Source organism: Octodon degus, unplaced genomic scaffold, assembly GCF_000260255.1.
Source record: "Octodon degus isolate 3935 unplaced genomic scaffold, OctDeg1.0 scaffold00432, whole genome shotgun sequence".
Lineage (NCBI taxonomy): Eukaryota > Metazoa > Chordata > Mammalia > Rodentia > Octodontidae > Octodon > Octodon degus.
In genome coordinates, this window is record NW_004525008.1 from 6052 (window position 1) to 17223 (window position 11172).

General features: G+C 40.0%; 1 non-coding gene across 1 annotated transcript; it reads right to left on the minus strand.

Annotated features, from left to right (window-relative positions):
- Positions 1 to 2191: 2191 nt before the first annotated feature.
- On the minus strand, positions 2192 to 2262 carry LOC111814707. Its single transcript, XR_002819619.1, has one exon. It is a non-coding gene; the product is annotated as a small nucleolar RNA SNORD113/SNORD114 family (small nucleolar RNA).
- Between the last annotated feature and the right edge of the window lie 8910 nt (positions 2263 to 11172).

Below are 11172 nucleotides of genomic sequence, written 5' to 3' on the forward strand. Positions count from 1 at the left end.
GAAAAAAAAATAAATAAAAAAAAGAAAAGTATAGGCATGAAATATAAAAAGTAGTGCCATATTAATAAGGTGAGCTATAAAAGGCTCAACTCAAAAACTTCTCACAGGGAGAGGGATAAAAAAAAAAAAGAAAATCAACAACAGCTTCTGACAACTCCCAGTTCTGCTGATAACCCGCTACTATTATAGACTATTGGACTATATTGGGTTATTTTGCTGAATTCAAGTAGCTACAATATTTGATCTGGCATCAAGTATGAAAATGTCTTTTAAATACTTCTCCAAATATAGCCTCTCTAACAGCAATGGACCACCCATCACTGACAAAACTAAACAAAAAAGGACATAAATAAAGGACCATTTTGTAGTGAAAAAAAAAATATATATATATATGTACAAAATAGGATAGATATCCAGCTACTTTCTCTTAGTTCAATGAGAAGATTTGCACTAATATTGTTTGGACAAGATATCATGTCTGCATCTTGTACTCTGAATAACTACTATGAAGACAATAGTATGCACTGTATTAATTATTTTAACTTTCCTACTATCCTGTTTTTAAAACTGTTTCATTGTTATTTATTTCTCATTAAAATTAATACAATTTTTTTAATTATTAAAGTTATACTCAGCATAGTTCAGACAAAGATTAAAAACTTTTGACAAATATTTAAAGTAAAATCATATCAAAGTCTAAGTAAAGCTTTTGGTAATTTTTAAATATTTGGAAAAAGATTATTTTACTATTATAATAATAATATCATTGGGAATGGTAAATGTTTTTGCAAGTTGCTGCAAAATGTACTAAAAGTGATTATATCATGAAAACTTTTATAAAAACTGTGAAACCTGGTGTCCAATGTCTTATGCTTTCTGCCTTTGACCAACATGGATTTTAGTTTTTTTAGAAATTCGTGTTAAATTTACTTTTGCTAATATGACAAACTTAAGCTTTCAAAGGGTCAAATACTATACATATCTGCTCCCTCTCCACCCATTCTTAGTATGAATCCTCAATTATCTATTCTTTTGTATTAACACTTATTTCCTTTAATGCCTGGCCAAATAGCTCAGCAGATTAAAGCACCTGCAAACAGGCACAGGGGCCCAGGGCTCAATCTCCATGCCTGTGCCGGCCCCGCCCCCAGGACATGCTGAGAGGGCAATTGAGACTAGGCATGGTGGCGCGCACCTGTAATCCCAGCTCTTGGGAGGCTGTAAACAGGCGGATCACTACATGTCCAATCTATGCAATGAGACCCTGAACAGCCTGTAGACCCTTCCCTAAAATACAAAAAAAAATTTCCTTTAGGACTTTCTTTTGTAGTAAGGAATGTTTCCAACTCTACATCCCTTTCCATATGTTCCTTAATTTTTTAATTCACCAAAAGGTATAACTACAAAATCATTTTATATTCCTGGTATTTTCCTGGCATGCCTATGAAAGGGGGAAGTAGACAGGCATTTGACCGGGTAGACGCTCGCAGTTGCAGAAGAAGAGCACCCATGGAGCGCCACCCATGCCTGACCAGATGGCCCGGCCTGGACCTCTTCTCCTAAGGCCATCTAAATTTGTGCATTGATTAAATAATTAATAGATGACAGCATGTGAATCACACAATGCAAGAATGGTTCCTGCATGCAGCATCCACCTGTAGGTTGATCTTAATGATGCTTCTTCTATTAACTTTCAGTTGGCATCTGCTACAACTTTCACGGTGTTTAGCAATGTAGCAAATACTTTTCAAAACAGCAGTTACAACACAGACAACAAGACTGGCATTTTCTCATGATGGTCAAAGGTGTAAGCCCAAGCAGCAATCAGGTGGTGCGCAGGTGGGACAGGGCCTCCGGCGAGCAGCCATCCTAAGGGGCACAGAGCAGAGGAGACAAAAACCAAGGCTGTCATCACTGACGTTTCCCTCATGACCTTGCACCCATGTCCCTGTCCACCTTTATACAGACTGCACAATTCTGAGTCACAAGGCTGCCACTCATGCGCTTCAGGTTTTAGTTTTTACTGAATGTGAGTAGAAACCATTACCTCCATCCATCCTTCTAGAAATGCACGCTCTTTTGCCCATTTCATAATAATTGATTTCTCTGTTTATGGAGTCAGTGGTTTATGAGTTGACTTATAAGAATCAAATGAAACACAGGAAGGTCAAGCAAGACTGGCTCTCCTGGGCTGGACCTCAGTTTTAGCACAGGTATTCATTGCATCTGACTCATACCCCACAGGTGGTCATCATGAATCCAGCCCGGGTGCCTCTGACCTTCCCTTTCTGGGTCGTGTGGTGGCTTTGCCCTTAAGGCACCAACGACAACTTAGAGGCCGCAATGCCTGAAGCTGCGGATGCAGCCTTGAGCCACTCATCCTTAGTTCAGTCTGCACTAGCTTAACATTTCAGCAGTGCTGTTGATTCAATCGAATAAGCAGGGCAAGGAGGAGGTATCTCAGCTCCAACTTACCCTGGTGGTGCTCCTTTGCTGAAAGAACGGCCTCCCTGAATGCTTCATCATCCTTAGAGCACAGCCGTTCTGAAAAATACAAAGTCTTTCAGGCATTCATTTTGATATATTTTCACATTAGCCTAAAACCTGAACCTTGCAAATGTTCAACCACGCTGTTGTCTAGCTCTCACTACGCTCTCTCTATTACAAGATCAAACTCCTTGATCATCTTCATATCTTCTCTCATTTGTACAAATCCACATCTTCCTTAGGACTTCCTACTGACTTTGACAATAAATGTTCCTCCTCCTTATTTATTTTCCTTTGCACAAGGAAAGGAAATAAATATCTGCCTTAGCTTAATTTTTTATAACAATATTGTTTCAATTTCTCCGATAAATGTGCCATACAAGATAGTTTTACCTCCTGACATGGTTAATCATACCCCCTTCAAAACAATGAAAGTGGCCAGGATCCCAGGTGTGTGGGGCCTTAGCCCTGGACACACGGCACTCTTTAGGGCAACTGAATGGCACCCTCCAGGCCCAGCCATCCTCATGGTCTGTCTTTCTCTAATACTGTGTTTAAGGGTGGATGCAAAAATGAAATAACCCTGAACCTAAAAATATGAATAATTTCTTTCAGTATTACTAAAGTCCATCTCAAGAGGTCTTTCCACAGGTGGGTGTTAATATCATACTTAACATCAATCCGATATTTCCCACTGGGGTTCTCACTTTTTTTTTTCACATTTAACACGTCTTAGAGAACACTCAAAAAGCATGACATTGACCATGGCTCACACGGGATTTCAAGTTCCTGATGGGAATATGTTACCAAGAGCTCTGGGTCATAGAAGATCAGGTACATGAGCCCTGAAGCCCCAGTCTGAGATTCACAAATTATATTAGCTCATTTAAGACCAGAAATTGCTCCACGGTTTTGTCTTTCCGTTTTTTTGTTTTTTTGTTTTTTTGTTTTTTTTTTTTTTTTTTTGCAGAACCAGGGATTGAACTCAGGCCCTTGCACTTGCCAGGGAAGCGCTTATTCTACTGAGCCACCTCCCCAGCCCCAGAATATATTTATTGGGAGAAAGAAAACTCCTGTCCAAGAGAAGGACAGGAGAGGGGCCTGAGCGGGTAGCTCCCCCTCCATGGTTTTTTCTTAACATCCTTCCTTTTGTTGGTCATTGAGGAATTCACGGTCTAGAGCCTATGTCATTTTTTTAGGTAATAAAACAAATTACTTATAATGTTCCTTCACATTGATATTGAATATTATTTATTAATTACACTGTCCACATCACCTTTAGCCAAATATTTTACAATTAAGGAACATTTATCTCCACTGGGTTGTCAATATTAATTCGGCAACCATAATGTTATCTTGCAAATTCTTTATATATGTAAATATGTGTTTTACCATCAGAGCAATTGTAATGAGAATAAAAATGAACACAGCGATAAAAAAGAATTTCTATATCACCAACTCCTGGCTGACAGGATCAGTTCACAGTATAGAGTGGAACTCATTCACAGAAGACTTGAGGGCTGCTGACACACACGCATCCCACGACTGCTACAGCAGGCAAGCCAGCCTGGTCTCGGATTAGTCCCCTGCTTTCAGGGATATCTGCTTTCTCTATTACACCACTACTTCTCTAATTAACTATAATCCCTAATTCCAAAGCTCAAAGAGGATTTTTCTTTCTTACTTTCTTTTGATTTTGTTGAAACAGGGTCTCACTGGACTAGCCTTGACCCCACATAATCCTCCTGCTTCAGCTTCCTCAGTACTGGGATTGCACATGCACCTTGATAATTTTAATTTTTGCATAAAACCATTCAAAAACATATGAATCTGTTTCATTAATTCTTCTGTTTCATACATGCATTACATCATTCCTAACCAGACATGGTAATGAACCATGTCATTCCGGCCTTCAAGGAGCCTGAGGCAGGTGGGTTACATGATGGGCCCATCCTGGGTAAGTTAGTAGACAGATACAATAATAATAATAATAATAATAATAGCCGTAACAGTAGTACTAATAACAATACAGCACGAGGATATACTTGTGCATAAAGGTTCCATCTCCAATGTGACATACACAGACGACTTCATGCTAATATCCTACTGATCACTGCGATCGTTATGATCTCTGACCTTACTACATACTTTCTAACAACACTATCAATGCTCTTACGGAAAGCATAGAAACAGCGGCACTCACTCTGCTGCCTGGCGCTTTCTGGGCAGTGCAGAGCAGCTGAGCACGGAGGCGCCTCTGCCCTTCCAGTCTTCATGATGTGGCACTGTACGGTGGAGGGCAGAGAAGAGGAGAATGAGACTGAGGTCTTCTTGCTGCGCGACCCTGCTTTTTGCCTGCCCCTACTAAGCCACCTGTGCACCTTTGGTCAGTGCACTGACTTCAGTTTATTTTATTTTTGGCAGAACCAGGGATTGAACTCAGGCCCTTGCACTTGCCAGGAAAGCCCTTATTCTACTGAGCTATCTCCCCAGCCCCCTGACTTCGTTATTAAAATGAATAATTTCAGTATTTCCTCTAACTAAGGCCTTTAGTACATTTAAATGCTTGATTTGTACAGTGACTGTATTAGCCAAAGAGATGAGCCCCACATGCCATGTATTTCTCCTTGAACTTCACTGTTTCTTGTGTACATAATAAGGTTTTTTTTTTTTTTTTTTTTTTTTTTGTTTTGGTTTTTTTTGTGCGACCAGGGATTGAACTCAGACCCTGTGCTTGCCAGGAAAGCATTTATTCCACTGAGCCATCTCCCCGGCCCCTAAGGTATTTTCTTTTTTTTTTTTTTTTTAATTTTATTTATTTATGTGTGTGTGTGCGCGTGCGTGTGTGGCCAGCTCAGCCCACCAGGGGGCGGGGCTGGCTGGCATGTGGGGCTGGGGGATTGAACCGCGATCCCTGTGCTTTGCTAAGCTTGTTCTAAGTAGATGCTTTAGACCCCTGAGCCATCTCACCAGCCCCGACCTAAGGTATTTTCTTGCCTCAGCACATTTTTTTTTTAACCCTGGACTAGTCTCAGCCATTTTATATATTTCACATGATTGATGATTTAGTTTTTGATTGATCCAGTTATAAAAATGGAATCAAAACATGGGGGAAAGTCAAGCAAATGCGTTGTATATTTCTGAAATTTGTCTGTGAGCTCCTTTGAAAGGAAGGGAAAGACCTCACAGTACGAGGTACACATGCACTGTGCACAAGTCCTGCAGGACCGGCGTCACCACCGTCCAGGACTGGTCCTCTCTTTCTGACTATTCCTGTTACCTTTTTTCTTAAGACATGAGCTTGTTGGCAATCCTTCAGAGCGCATGGTTCACGAGGACCGAAGAGCCCATTCTGCATCCACAGACCATCTCAACTCCTATCTGGCATGCTTTTCCTCAAGGCTGTATTTGGCAATGAATTTCAACTAAGGCTCTTCGATTGTACTTGATGCCTGTCCATGAGAGGGAGTAGCCTTCAGCAAATCACCCAAAGCGAGGAGAGAACGTCGATCATACTTCACTGGCGTTCGCCTCCTAGGCAGCAGGGCTCCCAGAGGCGGCCTCCCTGCTGCAGTACATTCACTCTACAATGATGCAACACATAGATCAAGATTTGATGTCCAATTAATCCTCCCTTTAATTTTTTTAAAATATTTAAAATATTTTTCTTAACAAAGAAAACTCCAAAAAAAAAAAAAAAAAGAGAGAGAGAGAGAGAGAGAGAGAGAGAGAGAGAAAGAAAACAAACTTAAAACTAACCCAGAGCAATAAATTTGATCCAGAAGTAAAGCCTCAGTATTGCTTCTCCTAAAAAAAGAACACATTGCTCACCAGCAACTCAGGCCAACGGTGCTCACTATGATGACGCAAAGCGTGAGGATCACACAGCCTCCGACGTCACACTGGCCTACAACATCAGGAAGTGCGGATCAGATCGGCAGCCTGTGGGCCTCGCCTCGGGAGGCTCTACACTGGGACGACGCTTGATCCACTTCATCTTGACTTAACTGTGTAAAATTCATCGCTGGTTTTTTGTAACAACGTAACCAAAATGTGTGAAGCACAAAAGTCCAATTGCTTGCACCAAATGTCTCTACAGGATTATTGCCCACAAAGATAATAGAGTGGATCTCCTCTTGTTGCGCTGTGGGGTGCAGGCATGTGTCTGAATCATCCGTGCCTTGCTGGCCACCAGTAATGCTGATTAACTGGTCAGTATTTGGCCTTTTGCTTAATTAATTTTGAGATTAATTGATTTGAGTTTTCAATTGATAATAAATTGGCATGAATCACAGAATGCAATGAACAATGCCCTCAAATACCCATCACAATTTTTCCCAGCAACCATATTTTTCATTAATCTCAGTGTTGTCCATATCCATCAACATACACTTCTTATCAATAATAATAATAATAATAATAATAATAATAATGAGCCACCCATATGAAGGAACCTGCTTTATTTATATTCAAGAAGGACTCTATCTTGCTGGGGATGGCAAGGTGTTTAAATCAGCTCAGGGAATTTATTAGTCATTTAGGAGTTTAGCGCTTTGTACTGTGATTTATTTTTCTTGCCTATCAAGTGGACGAACACTGGAACTCAAGCGCACGTGATTATTCTGTGTCATCGCCCTGCCCACCGACTCACATCCAAGCATGCAGCCTCTAGGACCTATGCTTACTTAGAGAACTCCGGTGGCTCCAGTTATTAATAAAAATTTCTGCCTCACCACATATTTTCATGCTCAGATATGCTTCACTTCCTTCATCTTCATACATTGCTATATTTATTTATTCTTTCATTTATTGACTTTTAATAATAAAATCAAAACCTATGAAGCACCAGGGACTGAAAACATGATCCTTTCATGTCAAATGCTGGATACAGGCCCAGTTATTTCCACAGAGGTAAACACCCAAATTCCAGTTTGCAGTGGACCTCAGCAGGTTCATGGAGCCTTGGTCGTAAGCCCAGCTCCCAGCACATCCCTTCTAGCCACGCGGCCTTCCTGGGCCTTCTCTAATCAGCAACACCCCGCTCAAAGTCTGCCAAGTCCACAGGTTAGGGCTGCACGCTCCGTCTGCATAATAAAAAGTTCCAATCTCCATCCCTGAAGGCCCAAGAAGGGAGACCTAAAAAAGAATTTTAAAGACCTTTGAAGATTATGTACATAATACTGAGCCGTCTTTTAGATGCCTTATTTATTTTTTAAATGGACAACTATTTTCAGATTCCTACTGAAAAAATTTCTTGTCATAATGTATGTTGATAATTAGTCTGGGTATTTCCTTTTCCTTTCTATTGTTTCGTGTATTTATATTCACAGTATCCCTCTTTTATTACAATATACAGAATCAAATACTAGTTTGCTGATAAAATCTGCATCAGGGCTCATGCCCACAGGCTTCACACAGCACACCCCCTCTTCAATGGATGCAAGAAAGAAATTAATCAAAAGACAGATTCAGAATTATTTTGTTCATTGATTTGTGTGCAGGTCTTCAATTTGGTTCAATTGGTGCTTTATTGGTGACCAATTCCCAATTTGGCATTGCATTCAGTACCAAAATGCAATGTAATACCTGACAACACAGGAGTGTACGCAACGCTGCATGTTCTAAGCCTGTGAGGAAGCTAGAAAGGGTGAGGACACAGGAGAATTCACAAATGGAGGCGAGCAGCTCAGCCCGACAGAGGTAGGTTGGATAATAGGAACCAAAGCCTAATTGCACAGGCAGAATAGGTTGGAGCATCTTGTATCACTGGAAGGTAATGATTGTGTGAAGCTTATTGTTTATTTTATAAAGCACTAAGAGATAAGCATCTTAGATCCCCACATAAAGAGGAGCAAATACTAATTGTCATGATTTCGACCATTACAAATGGTAAACATGTCTTCATTAGACACAGTATAAATATGCCGATCATTGTAAAGAAAAAACTGAAAATAGCCAAACCTTAGGTTAAACCCATAGATCTTTACAAAGGAAGAAGTGCTTTGTCACCAGGCAAGCAAATGAAACTGGAATGATGCACAGCTATGAAAGTGAATAGAAAATTTTGATCTCTTTCTAACGAGGCTCCAGTGTAGTCCAGTAGATTAATTAATTCGTAACCCCTGCTTGAAAACACAGCCTCAAAGCTGGTGCATGTTTAAATTGCTTTCACTTCCTTACCTTTGTTTTTATTTGGACATTCACATAACCATTTCTAATTTCCAAAAAAAAAAAACAGGGCATCTCTCCACTCACAAGCCCCAGGAATGAAGACACTGAGCATGTGCACAGCAGAGCGCACACTGGCCGGGGCGTGGGTCACAGGTTTCATCTATTTTTTGTCGTGGACAACAGTGCTTGAGTCATGCAGTAATGATCTGCTTCCAATAAATGTGGTCATAAAGGGACCATCTTTTCTAAGCTTTTTATGTACTCATTCAAGATATTTATGTTTACTGATTCTCTTCTAATAAAATTAATACTCAGGCGCAACCCAGCAAAGCCCAAAACAAAGGTTTTAAATATTCCTGTTATTTTTCAGTGGGCTAATTTCCAAGAGAGGTAACAGACTACATCTTCTTTATAAAGGACTATAAAAAGGGGTAAAATATAATGATGATTCTTTAGTACAGATTTCATTTACATCTTAGACTACATTTTATGCCATTTGCATCAGTATATGCATGAGCCATTCTTATTCAAATCATACATCCAATTAAGATGTATCAGTAAACAAGAGCCGTTCGGTACTTCACGCTACCGTGGTACTAACAGTAATTCATTTCAAATATGATTCTTCCTGCACAATTAGCAGACAAGGCTATTTAGCACCAGAGGATGTTTATGTAAACTACGGAAAGTGCTAAAATGGGACATTAGTCACCTGTAAAATGACTCAAATGCCATCAATATTCATATTTTCAGAGTCATCCCTGGCTGTGCAACCCTAAGCGTAGCTGTATCACTTCCTCTTTATCAAACATCCTCGTCTGCGATTAGTGCTTCTGCTCAGGTACACAGCCATTTGTGGACCTTTTCTAAGGCTGCGAGTATGACGGCGGAGACACACACAGCCCAGGCCAGGGCGCAGTGCAGGACCCGCATGAGCCCATGCGCCGGCAGACCCCAGCGCCCGTGGGGCAGGTGCCCAAGGCAGCCTGGGGCATGTCCTCTGCAAAGGGCCAAGGTGATAAGGAAACAGAGAACACCAGAAATTTAACTTCTGTTGCTTTCAGTAAGAAAAAAACATGGTTAGAGTCACCATGACCATTGAATCATGAAAAATTCTCTTCTTGGGCCAGAGATAAAGCTCACCGACACAGCACCTGACTGGAAGCACAAGGTCCTGAGTTTGATACCTGGCGCTAAAAAAAAAAAATCTGTTCTTGGTTGGAACTAAGTCTACTTTGATTTACTGAATTACTTAAATTATTAATTTCACATAAAGTTATGAACATCCTTGAATTCACCGTCTTCATTAAGAGAAAACACTGACTGGAGGTGGGGCTAGTAGCTTCACTCAAAAAGAAACTTCACATCCTCTGCAAGTAGACCTCATCTTACAGAGGTAGATTCATTACATTCTTGGCTTCATGACACATTCATGTGAGTGGTCAGTCTTGGCCTTATTTATTAACTCATTCATTATTAGTGTGAAGAAATGAGTTAATAATTCATGAGCAAATGAATTAATTTGTCCAGCCGCACATTCGTGCTCCAGAAACTGCACGTATTTACATTCTCTGATGGCAACTGAACTAAATATTTATAATCTCATAAATACAGAAGAGAAGTGCTGTTTTTAACATCTGTCTACTTCACATTAATAAAAGTGGTAACACTAAAAAAATTTTTCCTAAACAAGGGCAACATTATATATGACAGACCATTCTAGGTTCCACTTTTCTTCATTTGTTCATAATTTGCTTAGTTATTCAGGCATCAATTAAATTACAAAAAGACAATGAAAGTTAGATATGTATATATAATGCACATGCAATAATCAATTCTAATTAAGGGAAAGACAAGCTAGTTCTTTTCACCCAGTACCTTAAGCTACTGCTTCTGAATAACAAGTACGATGCACCAGGTTCAACACCCAGCACTGAAAAACAACCAGACGTGAATATTCATTATCTCTAACACATAAGCCAGCAGCCTTCAACAGAAGTCTAGGTTTGACTCTCTTGTTCTGTGTGTGCCTACATTTGTGGATTGTTTAAATCATCAACTCACGAGCAAGAAAAAGTAAATATCCAAAAGTCACAACATGCAAGCAAACAATTTTAGTTGTTGCTACCGTGTGTTGATTAAATGATTCCCCACAGGAACTTAGTTTCTATTATGATTGACCTCGGGGTTTTGTATATAAATTAGCCATCAGAAATCATATGAATCTCATTTTTAAGACTGGCCCACCATTGGCCTTCACTGATTATATACCAAGTGTAAAATGAAGAGAGATAAATTTGAGTCACAGGTAGGACAATGGAGGCAGCTTCAGATCATACAGTTAAATGGAACAAATCAGACACATGAGCATCAATAGCACACTGTCTCTCTTATATAAGAAACTCAATTATAAACCCATTAAAGAGCAAAATGAAAGACAGATAACAGGAAGTGTGAGGAGGGAGAGATGGAGGGAGGCAGGACGGAAGTAGGGGTGAGTGTGAAGAGGGAGAG